Source organism: Capricornis sumatraensis, chromosome 12, assembly GCF_032405125.1.
Source record: "Capricornis sumatraensis isolate serow.1 chromosome 12, serow.2, whole genome shotgun sequence".
In the NCBI taxonomy this organism is placed as follows: Eukaryota; Metazoa; Chordata; class Mammalia; order Artiodactyla; family Bovidae; genus Capricornis; species Capricornis sumatraensis.
In genome coordinates this window covers 57,372,707-57,388,477 of record NC_091080.1, presented here as the reverse complement: position 1 = coordinate 57,388,477, position 15,771 = coordinate 57,372,707, and the positions used below count along the sequence as shown (strand labels likewise).

The 15,771-nt window shown below is 39.2% G+C and overlaps 1 non-coding gene across 1 annotated transcript; it reads right to left on the bottom strand.

Annotated features, from left to right (window-relative positions):
* Window positions 1-2,731: 2,731 nt before the first annotated feature.
* TRNAG-CCC (transfer RNA glycine (anticodon CCC)) lies at window positions 2,732-2,804 on the bottom strand. Its single transcript has one exon. It is a non-coding gene; the product is annotated as a tRNA-Gly (tRNA).
* Window positions 2,805-15,771: the final 12,967 nt, after the last annotated feature.

Below are 15,771 nucleotides of genomic sequence, written 5' to 3'. Positions count from 1 at the left end.
CGATTTGTTGCTCAGCACGTTGCCAAGGCCCTACAAGGGGAGCAAATTATCTGCTTGGAGATCTCCTGGAGAACTATGCCAGCAATCCTGATGACTCAGAGCAGGAGGCTGCTGACAAACCAGGGTGATGTCACCACTTCCTGCCTCAGGAAGTCTCTCGGAGGGGGAGGAGAGGCCTGTGGCAGGTAGACAAGATCAAAGGCCTGGGAACATCCCCACTTTCCTTTCTTCTTGTCTTCCCTTTAGGTATAATCTCAAGGAATGTACTTGTCCTTCTGTTTCAACAGTGGCTTGTGTTCTTTGGCTTGGATAGTTTGTTTAAGTCGGTGGACAAAACACTCCCTAAAGGCGCATCCAAGCTCTGGGGTCTGTTTCTGTATACAGCAGCTCTGGGCCACCTCGATTCCACCTCAAGTCACGGTCAGTATCTCTAAGCAGATGAATCTACTTGCTTCCTCTTATCAGGACTCACCTACTATTCTTCATAGGCCAGGCACGCAGAACCCCAGAACCAACCCTTGCCCCACAGGAAGACTGAGAAGCCCTCTAGATGAACTGGAATTAACTTCAAGTCCAGTTTCCCTAATCCCTTGACTCTGATGAGCTGCCCTAAACTTAAGTCTCCTGACTCTTGAGACAGGTATGCTATTTCATAAAGAGTGAAGGAGTTGAAGTCAGAACACCCAGCTCAGTCTCTTAGCAGCTATGTTTCCATGAAGAAAAGCAAATCTCTTACTCTTCCTGAATATTATTTCCCTCATTTATTAGATCAGTGTAATAATAAGTTCATTATAGGATTATAGTAAGGTGCTCAGTTGCTCAGTCGTATCCGACCCTCTGCGATCCCATGGGCTATATCCTGGAATTTTCTAGGCAAGAATACTGGAGTGAGTTGCCACCTCCTTCTCCAATAGTAGGACTTCCCTGGTGGCTCAGATGGTTAAGCGTCTGTCTACAATGCGGGAGACCCGGGTTCGATCCCTGGGTTGGGAAGATCCCCTGGAGAAGGAAATGGCAATCCACTCCAGTACTATTGCCTGGAAAATCCCTTGGACAGAGGAGCCTGGTAGGCTACAGTCCATGGAGTTGCAAAGAGTCGGACATGACTAAGCGACTTCACTTTCACTTTCTCCAATAGTAAGGGAGGTAATGTGTATAAAAAAAGACCCAAGACAGTATCATGGCACATATTATGTGTCGGTTATGTCTGACACTCTCCCTGGTTATCAACACACTATTTGGTTGTGACCACCCAATTTATAAGATTAAGCCTGATACCTGACCCCAGGTTTATTTGAACTACCCCTTTTCAAAAATCAACCCTTCTCTGTTTCAACAATTCTGTTTTCCTGCTCACAGTTTAGTGTGTCTCTTTGATTCTCTCTTGCCTATAATCATGGCATGATGGATACACCATATAAAGTACTTATAGAGATGGATTTCTAGGAAACAAACTGGTGCTTTTTTAAAAACGGAAGGCAGTGTCACTTTCTTCTTGGTTAGTACTCTGTCCAGGGAGACCTGAGACCAAGATGCTGGCTACCCATGTGGCCCACCTCTTCTTGGCCCAGCTCTTGCTGGTTGCTGACCACATAAGTTTACCCAGGATGTAAACCTGTGATTGAGGGCTAGTTGTTATTGGGCTGGGATCAGAGTGTTAATAATGGCACAATGGGTAGATCCTTCCTTACTCTATATCTGTGTACTAAAGGAGCCATCCAAAGAAGTTTTTTTCAAAAATATGAATCAAACAACTCCAAAAATGAACTTACACCTTTAACCCTTAAGTGGGGGGGGGGGGAGTGGGGGGATGTATATAGCATGTTAGTTCACTAATATTTGATGTAATAGTTGAACAGTAGGATTTAGGTCCACTATTTCTTTATTTGTTTTTTGTTTGTCCCTGCTGGGTTTCTTGTTGGGTTTGTTTTGTTTTGTTCTGTTTTTTGTCCTGTTTCTACTTTCCTGCCTTCTTTTTAGTTATTGCAAAAAAAAAAAAGTTTTTTTAGAACTCTATTTTCATTTATCTCTTGGCTTTTTTCCTCCCCTTGGCTTTGAAATCACTGCAGATGGTGACTACAGCCTTGAAATTAAAAGACACTTGCTCCTTGGAAGGAAAGCTATGACAAACCTAGACAACATATTCAAAAGCAGAGACATCACTCTGCCAACAAAGGTCTGTATAATCAAAGCTACGGTTTTTCCAGTAGTCATGTACAGCTATGAAAGTTGAACCATAAAGAAGGCTGAGCACTGAAGAATTGCTGCTTTTGAATTGTGATGGCTAAGAACTCTTGAGAATCCCCTGGACTTCAAGGAGATCAAACCAGTCAATCCTAAAGGAAATCAATCCTGAATATTCTTTGTAAGTACTGGTGCTGAAGCTGGAGCTCTAATACTTTGGCCACCTGATATGAAGAGCCAACTCATTGGAAAAGACTCTGATGTTGGGAAAGATTAAAGGCAGGAGGAATAGGGGCTGGCAGAAGATGAGATGGTTGGACAGCATCACTAACTCAGTGGACATGAGTTTGAGCAAAGTCCAGGAGATAGTGAAGGACAAGAGAGCCTGGTATGTTGCAATCCATGGGGTAGCAGAGTTGGACATGACTTAGCAACTGAACAAAAAACTGGCTTTTTTAAAGAATATTTATTTATGTATTTCTTTAATTGGCTGAACCAGGTCTTAGCTGTGGCAGGCAAACTCTTAGTTGAGGCATGTGCTATCTATTTTCCTGACCAGGAATCGAACTTGGGCCCACTGCATTGGGAGTACAGAGTCTTAACAACTGGACCACCAGGGAAGTTTTCTTTCTTTCTTTCTTTCTTTCTTTTTGGTTCTTCTGGGTCCTCACTGCTGCACACAGACCTTGTGGCTGGTTGGTGGGGTGGTGGGGAGGGTTACTCTTTCTTGCGGTGCGTGGGCTTCTTATTGCAGTGGGTTCCCTTGTTGCAGAACACACGCTATAGGCTCATGGGCTTCAGTAGTCGCAGCTCGGATGCTCAGTAATTGTGGCTCATGGGCTCTAGAGCACTGGCTCCGTCACTGTGGCACATGTGGCTTAGTTCCTCTGCAACGTGTGGGAATTTCCCAGACCAGGGATCAGACTCATGACCCCTGCATCAGCAGGCAGATTCTCAACCACTAGACCATCAGGGAAGCTCCTAAATTGGCTTTTCAGTTATATCTCTGTATTTTCTTACTGGGTACTCAACGATTATAGTATACATCCTTAACTTTTCGCAATCTAGAGTTAATATTGTACTAGTTCATATAAAATGCAGAAACCTTGCAACCATATTAAATCCATTTGCAACCTCCCTGCTTTTCCTATAGCTCAAATATGCTACATCTATGTTCACATATATTACATCTAGCCCCACAAGACCATGTGATCATTTTTACCTTAAATATTTATAACACGTAAAGAAATTAGCAGGAAAGCAATAACATTTGTTAAAACCTCTAAATATTTTTGTCATTTTGGTGTTAGTTCTAGAAGGCCTTGTAGGTCTTCATAGTACTGATGAATTTCTCCATTGATTCTTCAGCTTCTTCAACCATTTTTCTCAGTGGTTGAGGCGTAGACTTGGATTACTGTGATGTGGAATGGTTTGCCTTCAAAACGAACCAAGATCATTCTGTCATTTTTGAGGATGCACCCAAGTACTGTATTTCAGGCTGTTTTCTTCTAAGGGATTCTTGCCAACAGTAGTCAATATAAAGGTCATCTGAACTAAATTTACCCATTCCCAACCACCTTAGTTCACTGATTCCTAATATGTTGATACTCAATATTTCCATTCCCTACTTGACCACATCCAATTTACCAAACTTGATTCAAGGACCTAACATTCCAGGTTCCTATGCAATATTGTTATTTACAGCATTGAACTTTACTTTCACCACCAGACACATCCACAACCGATCGACATTTCCCCTTTGGCCCAGTCTCTTTATTCTTTCTGGAGCTATTAGTAATTGCCCTCCACTCTTCCCCAGTAGCATATTGGATACCTTCTGGCCTTGGAACTCATCTTCCAGTGTCATCTATTTTTTCCTTTGTTCATGAGGTTCTCAAGGAAAGAATACTGGAGTGGGTTGTCATTTTCTTCTCCAGTAGACCACATTTTGTCAGAATTCTTCACTATGACCCATCCATGTTGGGTGGCCCCATATGGCATGACTTAATAGCTTCATTGGGTTATGCAAGCCCCTTTGCCACAACAAAGCTGTGATCCATGAAGGGGATAGATACATTAAAGAAATTTTAAAAATATTTTTCCCTATGATAATTTAAGATTTACTGTCTTAACAGCTTTCATAACAGCTTTCATATATATAATGTAGAGCAGTGTTATTTATCATGCTGACACCCTTAGTACTTATTTATCTTATAACTGGAATTTATAAGATAACTTTTGATCACCTTTATCCAATTTCTGCCCCACTCCTCCCACCCTGCCCCACTCAATACTCTAATTATCTTGAAGGAAAATTGTCTTAGTAAGTTGCCTGGAAGATCTAAGCACTTTGTATCTAATATATCATAATATGAGCTCTTCTCATTAGCCCCAAGTAACTGGCTTTATTTTTTGTTTTTTAGACAGTTTATCTGATGTTATTCCAAGATTATAAGCGGTTTAAAAAAAACAAACAAAACAAAACATTAAACAAACCTGTTTCACTTTTGGCTAAAACATTAGCCTTGCTGGTAATTTCATAACAATCACATTGTCAAGGGAAGAAACAACACATCTTTCAACAAATAAATATCTCACATTCTGATGGGGAAGGCTTAAGACGAAAAGATCATCCTTGAAGTTCTATTGGCCATTTCTATTTTTTAATAATCTTCTTTTTTGGCAGATATTTTTACAATAACTGAAACAGCATTCAAGACACTCAGAATGTATCTTTGAAGACCCTACAGCTATAAATGCAGCCAATCAAAACTTCCATTTATATTTCTATAAAATTTATGAATTATTGTGGGGAGCTATTACAATGACAACCTTAATTTGGTTCTGCAATCATATAAAACCTCTAGTTTTCCACTATCTTCTCTATGCCTGATAAAAGGTGAAACAGGAAAAGCAGCTGCAAACTTCTGGCTAATTCACCTGGAGTAGTCTAAGTGGGAGTGAAGTCAAAACCCAGAACCAATTAAAATTCAAGAGGAATTAGTAACATATTCACCAAAACTTATGTTTGCACACTTTTTTCTTTTGACAGAAAATGACTGCTTTTGTTTGTACCATCTTTAAATCAATTTATTTTTTATTGAAGTATAGTTGATTTACAATGTTGTGTTAGTTTCAGGTATACAGCAAAGTGATTCACGCACACACATATGTTCTTTTTCAGATTTTTTTATATTATCAGTTCAGTTCAGTTCAGTCGCTCAGTTGTGTCCGACTCTTTGCGACCCCATGAATCGCAGCATGCCAGGCCTCCCTGTCCATCACCAACTCCCAGAGTTCACTCAGACTCACGTGCATCGAGTCAGTGATGCCATGCAGCCATCTCATCCTCTGTCGTCCCCTTCTCCTCCTGTCCCCAATCCCTCCCAGCATCAGAGTCTTTTCCAATGAGTCAACTCTTCGCATGAGGTGGCCAAAGTACTGGAGTTTCAGCTTTAGCATCAGTCCTTCCAAAGAAATCCCAGGGTTGATCTCCTTCAGCATGGACTGGTTGGATCTCCTTGCAGTCCAAGGGACTCTCAAGAGTCTTCTCCAACACCACAGTTCAAAAGCATCCATTCTTCAGTGCTCAGCCTTCTTCACAGTCCAACTCTCACATCCATACATGACCACTGGAAAAACCATAGCCTTAACTAGACGGACCTTAGTCGGCAAAGTAATGTCTCTGCTTTTCAATATGCTATCTAGGTTGGTCATAACTTTAGGTTATTACAAAATATTGAGTATAGTTCCCTGTGCTATACAGTAGGTCCTTGCTGTTCATGTATTTTATATGTAATAGTGTGTATATGTTATGTTTTTGTACCATTTCTAAGACAAATATCACTGGAAAAATAAAGAAATTATTATCCTCTGGTAAATAAATGCACATGGACCCTAGTTTTCATCTTCAAACAAGTATCCTAAGGTTGAGACTAGATGGCCCTGCCTCCTTCACTCCCTACTCAGTCTTAGAAAATAAGACAAAGACAGGCTATCCCTCTAAGAATTTAAAGTATTAATTATCATGGTCTTATTTTTATGAAAGTCATCTCTTTATTTTATACCTTTAGGGTTCAAACAGTGTTTTGTTTTGCATTTTGTAGTTGCTGTTGCTGTTGCTGTTTTTGGCCACAAGGCATGCAGGATCTTGGTTCCCCAACCAGGGATCAAGCCAATATAGAGAATCCTATTAAGATTCATGGGGCTTCCAAGGTGGCTCAGTGGTAAAGAATCCACCTGCCAATGTAGGAGATGTGAGTTCTATCCCTGGGTGGGGAAGATTCCCTGGGGAAAGAAATGGCAACCCACTCCAATATTCTTGCCTGGGAAATCCCATGAACAGAGGAGTCTGGCAGGCTATAGTCAGTCCATGGGGTTACAAAAGAGTCAGATTTGACTTAGTGATTAAACATATGTATATATATTTGTGTGTGTGTGTAAAACTGAATCACTTTGCTATATACCTGAAACACTGTGAATCAACTGTAGTTTGGGAATTCCCTGGCAGTCTAGTAGTTAGAACTTGGTGCTTTCTTGGCTGGGGCCCAAGCTGAATCCCTGATTGGGGAACTAAGATCCTCCAAGTCGTGCTGCATGGCCAAAAACAAAACCCACTGTAGTTCAGTTCTTTACAAAAGAAGAAATTAGTGTACTCAGCAAAGCAAGTTCAATTAAGTTCCAAAGACTTCAAAGGTGGCCTTAAATCTTATTATGTAGTAAAAGGATTTTTCAAAACAGTTGCTACTAGAACAAGGAACAATAGCTTTTTAATAATTTCTGATGAGATTTCATGACCACTCTCTACATTTTTAACTCAGATTTAAATCACTTTAATTTTCTTGGTCTAATGTACCTAAGATTTCTTCCATCTTTATGAGGTATTTTTACCTTTATGAGGTATTTTTACAGTTTCTTTATTTAGTCAACACATATTTATTGAGCACTGACTATGTCCTAATCCCAGTGTGGAAAATTCAGAAACAGAAAAAATTATTTTTCCCTGTGGCATAGTTTGTCAAGATAACAATATCTTCCTATACAACTCTACAATTGTAGGCCCCAGTATTAGTACCTCAATGCAAATTGCTTTTAACTATTTTGCAATAAATAATCTCCAAATATTTGAATATATGCCTTCATCTAAACCTACAGTTCTTTAATTTTCTTAGGTCTTTCAGTGACCTTCATGTGAGAAACAGAGCTTCCCCTCATCAAACTACCAAAGGTTGCTTCAGTTTCAGTGAAAAGACAGAATAAACCATTCAGAATTATCCAGTAGTTTCCAAAGGGCCATGGGTACACATTTCATGTTTTCTTCTGTACTTACTGTCCTCCTTAAAGCCCCTTCCTCCTTCTGCCCCTGTTAATTTTTATCAAAATTATCTGTGCTTCTTGTAGTAAAAATATAAAGACTTCTACAAGGGTTTGTTTTTTTTTTTAAATGAAACACCAATAATCCCACCTTACCTTTTCCTGCCATTACTCCATCCCTAAAGATACCCACATTCAACACATCCAATCTGTGATGTTTTCCTCCATATTTCTACATAATATGTGTAAATGACCATCTCTTTTGCAGCACAAATTTTCTTTTATGTGGAATTAATAATATGTGTGTATGTGTGTGTAAGTTTTTATGTGTTTAGTTTTCTGTATACAGATTTCTACTTCAGTTCAGTTCAGTTCAGTTCATTCACTCAGTCGTGTCTGACTCTTTGTGACCCCGTGAATCACAGCACCCCAGGCCTCCCTGTCTATCACCAACTCCCGGAGTACACCCAAACCCATGTCCATCCAGTCGGTGATGTCATCCAGCCATCTCATCCTCTGTTGTCCCCTTCTCCTCCTGCCCCCAATCCCTCCCAGCATCAGTATTTTCCAATGAGTCAACTCTTCACATGGGGTGGCCAAAGTATTGGAGTTTCAGCTTCAGCATCAGTCCTTACAATGAACACCCAGGACTGATCTCCTTTAGTATGGACTGGTTGGATCTCCTTGAAGTCCAAGGGACTCTCAAGAGTCTTCTCCAACACCACAGTTCAAAAGCATAAAGTCTTCAGCACTCAGCTTTCTTCACAATCCAACTCTCACATCCATACATGACCACTGGAAAAACCATAGCCTTAACTAGATGGACCTTTGTTGGCAGAGTAATATCTCTGCTTCTTAATATACTATCTAGGTTGGTCATAACTTTTCTTCCAAGGAGTAAACGTCTTTTAATTTCATGGCTGCAGTCACCATCTACTGTGATTTCGGAGCCCCCCAAAATAGTCTGACACTCCTTCCACTGTTTCCTCATCTATTTCCCATGAAGTGATGGGACTGGATGCCATGATCTTAGTTTTCTGAATGTTGAGCTTTAAGCCAACTTTTTCGCTCTCCTCTTTCACTTTCATCAAGAGGCTTTTTAGCTCCTCTTCACTTTCTACCATAAGGGTGATGTCATCTGCATATCTGAGGTCATTGATATTTCTCCCAGCAATCCTGATTCCAGCTTGTGCTTCTTCCAGCCCAGCATTTCTCATGATGTACTCTGCATATAAGTTAAATAAGCAGGGTGACAATATACAGTCTTGACGTACGCCTTTTCCTATTTGGAACCAGTATGCTGTTCCATGTCCAGTTCTAACTGTTGCTTCCTGACCTGCATCCAGATTTCTCAAGAGGCAGGTCAGGTGGTCTGGTATTCCCATCTCTTTCAGAATTTTCCACAGTTTATTGTGATCCACACAGTCAAAGGCTTTGGCACAGTCAATAAAGCAGAAATAGATGTTTTTCTGGAACTCTCTTGCTTTTTCCATGATCCAACGGATGTTGGCAATTTGATCTCTGGTTCCTCTGCCTTTTCGAAATTCAGCTTGAACATCTGGAAGTTCCCAGTTCACATTTTGTTGAAGCCTGGCTTGGAGAATTTTGAGCATTACTTTACTAGCGTGTGAGATGAGTGCAATTGTGCGGTAGTTTGAGCATTCTTTGGCATTGCCTTTCTTTGGGATTGGAATGACAACTGACTTTTTCCAGTCCTGTGGCCACTGCTGAGTTTTCCAAATTTGCTGGCATATTGAGTGCAGCACTTTCACAGCATCATCTTTCAGGATTTGAAATAGCTTAACTGGAATTCCATCACCTCCACTAGCTTTGTTGATAGTGATGCTTCCTAAGGCCCACTTGACCTCTCATTCCAGGATGTCTGGCTCTAGGTGAGTGATAACACCATCGTGATTATCTGGGTCATGAAGATCTTTTTTGTACAGTTCTTCTGTACAAAATACTCTTGCCACCTCTTCTTAATACCTTCTGCTTCTGTTAGGTCCATACAATTTCTATCCCTTATTTAGCCCATCTTTGCATGAAATGTTCCCTTGGTATCTCTAATTTTCTGCAAGAGATCTCTAGTCTTTCCCATTCTACTGTCTTCCTCGATTTCTTTGCACTGATCACTGAGGAAGGCTTTCTTATCTCTCCTTGCTCTTCTTTGGAACTCTGCATTCAAACGGGTATATCTTTCCTTTTTTCCTTTCCTTTTTGCTTCTCTTCTTTTCACAGTTATTTGTAAGGCCTCCTCAGACAGCCATTTTGCTTTTTTGAATTTCTTTTTCTTGGCAATGGTCTTGATCCCTGTCTCCTGTACAATGTCACAAACCTCCGTCCATAGTTCATCAGGCACACTATCTATCAGATCTAGTTCCTTAAATCTATTTCTCACTTCCATTGTATAATCGTAAGGGATTTGATTCAGGTCATACCTGAATGGTCTAGTGGTTTTCCCTACTTTCTTCAATTTAAGTCTGAATTTGGCAATAAGGAGTTCATGATCTGACACACAGTCAGCTCCTGGTCTTATTTTTGCTGACTGTTTAGAGCTTCTCCATCTTTGGCTGCAAAGAATATGATCAATCTGATTTCAGTGTTGACCATCTGGTGATGTCCATGTGTAGAGTCTTCTCTTGTGTTGTTGGAAAAAGGTGTTTGCTATGCCCAGTGGGTTCTCTTGGCAAAACTCTATTAGCCTTTGCCCTGCTTCATTCCATACTCCAAGGCCAAATTTGTCTATTTCTCCAGATGTTTCTTGACTTCCTACTTTTGCTTTCCAGTCCCCTATAATGAAAAGGTCATTTTTGGGGGTCATCTTTTTTCCCTATCTTACATGGTGGAAAGGAAATGGCAACCCACTCCAGTATTCCTGCCTAGAGAATCCCAAGGACAGACAAGGCTGGCAGTTGTGGTTTGTGGGGTCGCAAATTGTCAGACATGACTGAGTGCACATCAAGTCCCTCAAGCATCTTACATAGTGTTTTATTTTTCCTTCAAGTTGTCTTCCTTGCTTTATCTCTTTTACATTAAATGTTTTCCTCAGATATCTGGTAACTCTTGGTTGTTTATTAGTAGTGAGGGAGCAAATGATCTGGTTGGGCCATATTGTTGGAGAACTTGGGAGTTTCAATACATCTAGATCGTTCTTCCTGGGCTGGAAGACTTTTCCAGCCTCCTGCCTGGAAGATAGAGGCTTGACTCCAGTATTCTAGGAATCAAATAAGGAATGGGTTCCAGCAACAAACATGCATGCTTATTTAATTCTCCTACTTTCTATTTGGCACCTCTCCCCTCAACTGGACCTGTAGTCTCCTGATTTAGAGACCCTCTGTCTTTACCCTCTCCAGAGAATTCTCCAGAGAATAAGCAGATAAATCTCCATGCTTCAGTGGGGCCTAGCTGGTTATTTCCTATTCACAGTGTTGATGTTATAGCAGGAGTCGGGGGAGGGGAAGAAGTGAACTAGGTAATTAACAACTTCTTAGACAAACTTTTAACAAGTGCATATTGGCTCTGCTTTAGAACTATTTGAGACTACAGATTCCTGAGATCTTTTGGGATTTTTGTGGGGATTAGAATTAGGTTTGTTTCTAGTTTTCTCCACCACTACTTTAGGATTTAGCTTTTTCAGTTCTGCTCAGCTTGTTGCCTCATCTATCCAGCTTTTCCCAGCTATCACAAGCTTGTTAGTATTTCTATTTTCCTTTTTTACTCATAGGGTTATTCCTTAAAGGAAAAAAACTCTTCACTTTAGTGGGTTTTTTAAGGAAGTTGCAAAATTAGATGTGTCTAATCTACCATTTGTTTTTCCTAGAAGTCTGTATAGTGTAGTTTCCTGTTCAAATGCTTTCAAATATACAGCATCATTCAAATGTCTTTGTATCCCAAATAGCATTAAGCTTTTACATTTATGTTCAAGAATATTACCATTTCTATCACCCCAAATGCTTTCATGGGGTGATAATCACTGAAAGTGGTAAGTAAAATAAAGATTGCTGGTTTACAAAGAAAAAAGGACACTCTGAGTTTCCCTGTAGCAAACTCTTCTAATTATACATAGCTCTCATGTGATTTATTATGCTTCTTTTTGCGTTAATACTCATTTTATATAAATATTAAATATAAATAATTGCCAGGTTTTGTCACTGATAACTCTGGTATGAGTAAAAAGGGTCGGGGAGTGAGGGTGGGGAGTATCTCCTATTGATTACTTTGAGACTACAGTAAAGAATCTAACCAAAGATGGAATTTGGTTAACTTCAAAGTAGAGACCAGATTTAGTAATGGAGAATAAAGCTCTGTTTTGTTATGTTACAGTCCACGAGTTAATCCAAAGAGCTCTGGTGGGCTTAGTTGCAGATAGGAAAAGGAATCTAGTTAGATTTTGAAGAAATTTTTATGTAGGCAGGCCAAGTCATGCTTATCTAAGGATTCTCTAATTGGATGCCATGAAGTGATGCATTTAACACAAGCTGCAATGTAAGAATGAAATAACATAATGAAGCGAAACAGAAAATGAGATGACTTGGGCAGGGGGTGAAAGGGAGAATGACAACTAACTGAAGATGGTTAAAATTCAGAGCATTACTAACCTGATGTCAAGTAACATCATTATGTTCTGGCTAACTGGAATCTTGCGTCTTAATCAATTTTCATCTAGTTGGTGTAGCTTGTTTATCAAGAGACTGGTCAGAGTATATTTGAATGCAGCTATTTATTTAGTGGATATGCTAATGATCAGAAATTAAATTGTCTGCAGCTTTGAAAGTGTGTTAGGCACAATTGTCTAAAATAATTCTCTTTGAAAATTCACTCACAATGTTTGAAAACTCACAAGGCATTACCTGTTTGCTCACCTTGTAATCAGTTTTAGTCCCACACCTCATCAAGAATCCAGCACCAACGCTGCATCAACGGGGCAACGTGAAGGGGAAATCTGTTGAACATCAGACAGATTCAACCCCTTCAGGGCTTAAACCAATTCACACAGCACTGTAAAACTATTTTTGACATCTGCTTTATCAATCACTAAGAGCAGGAATACAAAAGCAATCTGAGAAGTGGTGTTTCTTCCAAGGAGTTGACAATCTGACGAGGAAAAACATACACGAAAGAAGTTGGAAAATATTCAAACGCTGAAGTGTCATCATGTCTCCAAATGCAAAAGAGGTTCCACTGAGTGTGACCAGGAAAGACAGCATCTGAACTGTGCTCTGGCACACAAGGATGTGAACTGGTAGCTGGCAAGAGAAGAGAAAGGGCAGCTTTCTACAAAAGGGAGAAAAGGAGAAGAAAGAAAGGCAGAGAGGGACTTCCCCGGTGGTCCAGCAGTTAAAACTGCGTGCTTCCAATGAACCGGGCGGTGGTTTGATTTCTGGTCGGAGAACTAAGACCCCAGATACTGCCCGGTCCAAAAAAAAAAAAAGGAGACTAGAAACAGTTGTGATCTGTAATCTGGAGTAAATTGGTACTGAAGCGTGAGGAAGCCAAATACAATTAAGTGCTGGAACCAAAACAAGCAGGACGTTTCTACCCACAAGAAAACTTAATTCTTACAATTATCAATTGAATACTTACCCATCTCTGATGCATTATTAGACATCTCTGTCTTTGCTTCAGAAACCTGGTAGCCTCACTTTCTATCTCAATTCTAGAAATAAACTTAAGCTAAGAAATTATGTTTTTCACCCATGAAAGAATGAGGTTCCAGCTGGGGAATGAACATGCCCTCTTCTTGAGCTAGCTGGGTTGAGTGACAGGGAGAATGAGCGGTCCAATAATGAGGAAGGCTGGACGATGCCAAATTATGTAACTGCAATTTTACCTTATTTTCCCATCAGGATTTTTCCACTTCTTGAAAATATATGACAGTGATACTGAATTATTTTCCTTCACTCCAAACTTTATCCTCAACTTTCACTCTAACTTCTGCTCGAAACTTTATTCTAGAAGTTTGACTTATTGCAAATACAGAATTCCTATATACCCCACCCTCAGCTTCCTCTATTTCAAACTTTACTCAAATTGCCTGTTTTCCCCCATGTCCTTTCTCTGTTCCAGAATCCCATTTTGTTTTGTCTCATTTACATTCCTCTTGGCTGTGACAGCTTCTGTTTTCCTGTTTTCAAGACCTTAAGTTTTGACTACTGGTTGGATAGTTCGCAGAATGTCCGTCATATGGGACGTCCAATGTCTTTCTCACGCTTACACGGGGCTTACATGTTTTAGGAGGAAGACCGCAGAGGCAAAGTCCCATTTTCATCTCATCAAACCAAGAGTATATACTTTGAGAGTATGACTTATCTGTTGACAAGGACCTTGATCACCAGCTGAGTGTCTGGCAGGTGTTTGTAACTGTAAAGTGACCCTCCCCTTCCCTCTTGGCTATATTGTACTCTTTGTAATATAGTTACTTTATGCAGCCTGAACTTAAGAGTAGAGAGTTACATTCTACCAGAGACTGGATCTACAAAAACTGGATATTTTTTCAGATCTTTTTCCTATTTTTTCAATCATTTATATTAGCATGGACTCATGAGTCCACGATAATAAAAAAACAGGATTGGTTACAATTCAATCATGTTTTATATTGTTGCTCTGACATTCCTGCATCACTGTGGGAATTATGATTGCTTACAGTCTTATGCTGTAAGATACTACAGGCTTATTTTGTACATCTACTCCCAGAATCAGCCATGTCTCCAAGGAGCCCCAGTTCTTTTCACTGGAGGTGGCACTAGAAGCCAAGGTGTAGGCTCCCAGGTGTATTGTTACTAGTGGTTAAAATCGGTTTTGTTCTTTTAAAAAGGAAAAGAAGTTAAAAACCCCTATTCTTGTTTTACCTCTGACCAATACAACTAGGATATACAAGGAATTCTCTGACAGTCCAGTGGTTAGAACTCAGCTCTTCAACTGCTGGGGCCAGGGTTCAATCCCTGGTCAGGCAATTAAGCTCCCACAAGCCAAGAGGCACGACCAAAAAAAAAAACTTTAAACTAGATATACAAGTTACCTCCAGTGTCTACAAGTAATGATCTTGAAAACATAAAATCAGTAATGTATTTGTGTACTGACCAGAATAGGGGAAAAGAAATCAACATTCATGAAGTATGCTTCCCTTTATACTTTTGATATTGTAAAAACAAATTCCTCTCTTCCATGGGAATTACTTTTTTATTAACTGTCTGCATTAAACAGACCCTTTTAAATAGTTACGAGAGGAATTTGCTCATTGTTTTTGCTATGGTAAGGGAAGAAGGCACAACGTGAATCTTTTAGGCACTTTTTATTTTCAAAAAAAAATTGTTTATATATATAAACATTTCATTCTCTCAAAAAATTCTACAACTATACAGCTGTTTGCTCCATTATTTGCATAGGAAATGACCACAATACAAAAATAAGAGGGAAAAAGAAGCAAAACAGCAACCAATTTATGCTTTTCCTGTAAGTATGTTTCCACGTATAAACATTTTGAAGCCTCTTACAAAATATTTACACCATTTGTCATCTATGTACACGTTTTTAAGAGAAACTTTTCTAACAAACAAAACTATAATTTATCAAGTTATGAAAATTTTCTAAAAAAATTTACTATATTACCACAAAATAAATAAAGATAAACAATATTTTAAAAACAAAATTAAATTTTCATCTCAATTAAGACCCCTTTTGGCATTTTGCTTATTTATTCTGCCCTTTGGTTAACAGCATCAGTGTCACATTACTATTTTATATTGCATATATGTAGCACTTACTTCCTTAAGTTTTCAACATGTCATTTATAATTAAAGGCAGACACTGAGTCAGTGTTAACAATAGATTAACTAAACTGCACTGTAATTTAGGTAAAATTACTGTGTCTCACTGTATATTACATGCAAAGTCCACATAAATTGGCATTTAACCAATTGTACTGCACAAGCAAACATCTCAGTATATGAAAACTGAATCATAAATTCAACGTTTCCGTATATGAAAACTGCATCATAAATTCAACATTCCCAAGTGAAAACTACGTATGTCTTTCTTTTCAAAAATGATACTGTTTAGCTTATTGTAAGATGTTTTGACTTTTGAATAATCCATCTTTAAGCTCTTGAGTTCACAATTCATATAAAATGTAGCTTGTATTTAAAATAAACAATCCGATTTTAATCAGTGCATGAAATCTGCTTTTGAAGTTTGAGTGATTTATTTCTACCTACCACAGAAATGAATTTGGTAAGGTTTTAAGAGGTATCTTACCACAAGTTCTAACTGTAAATG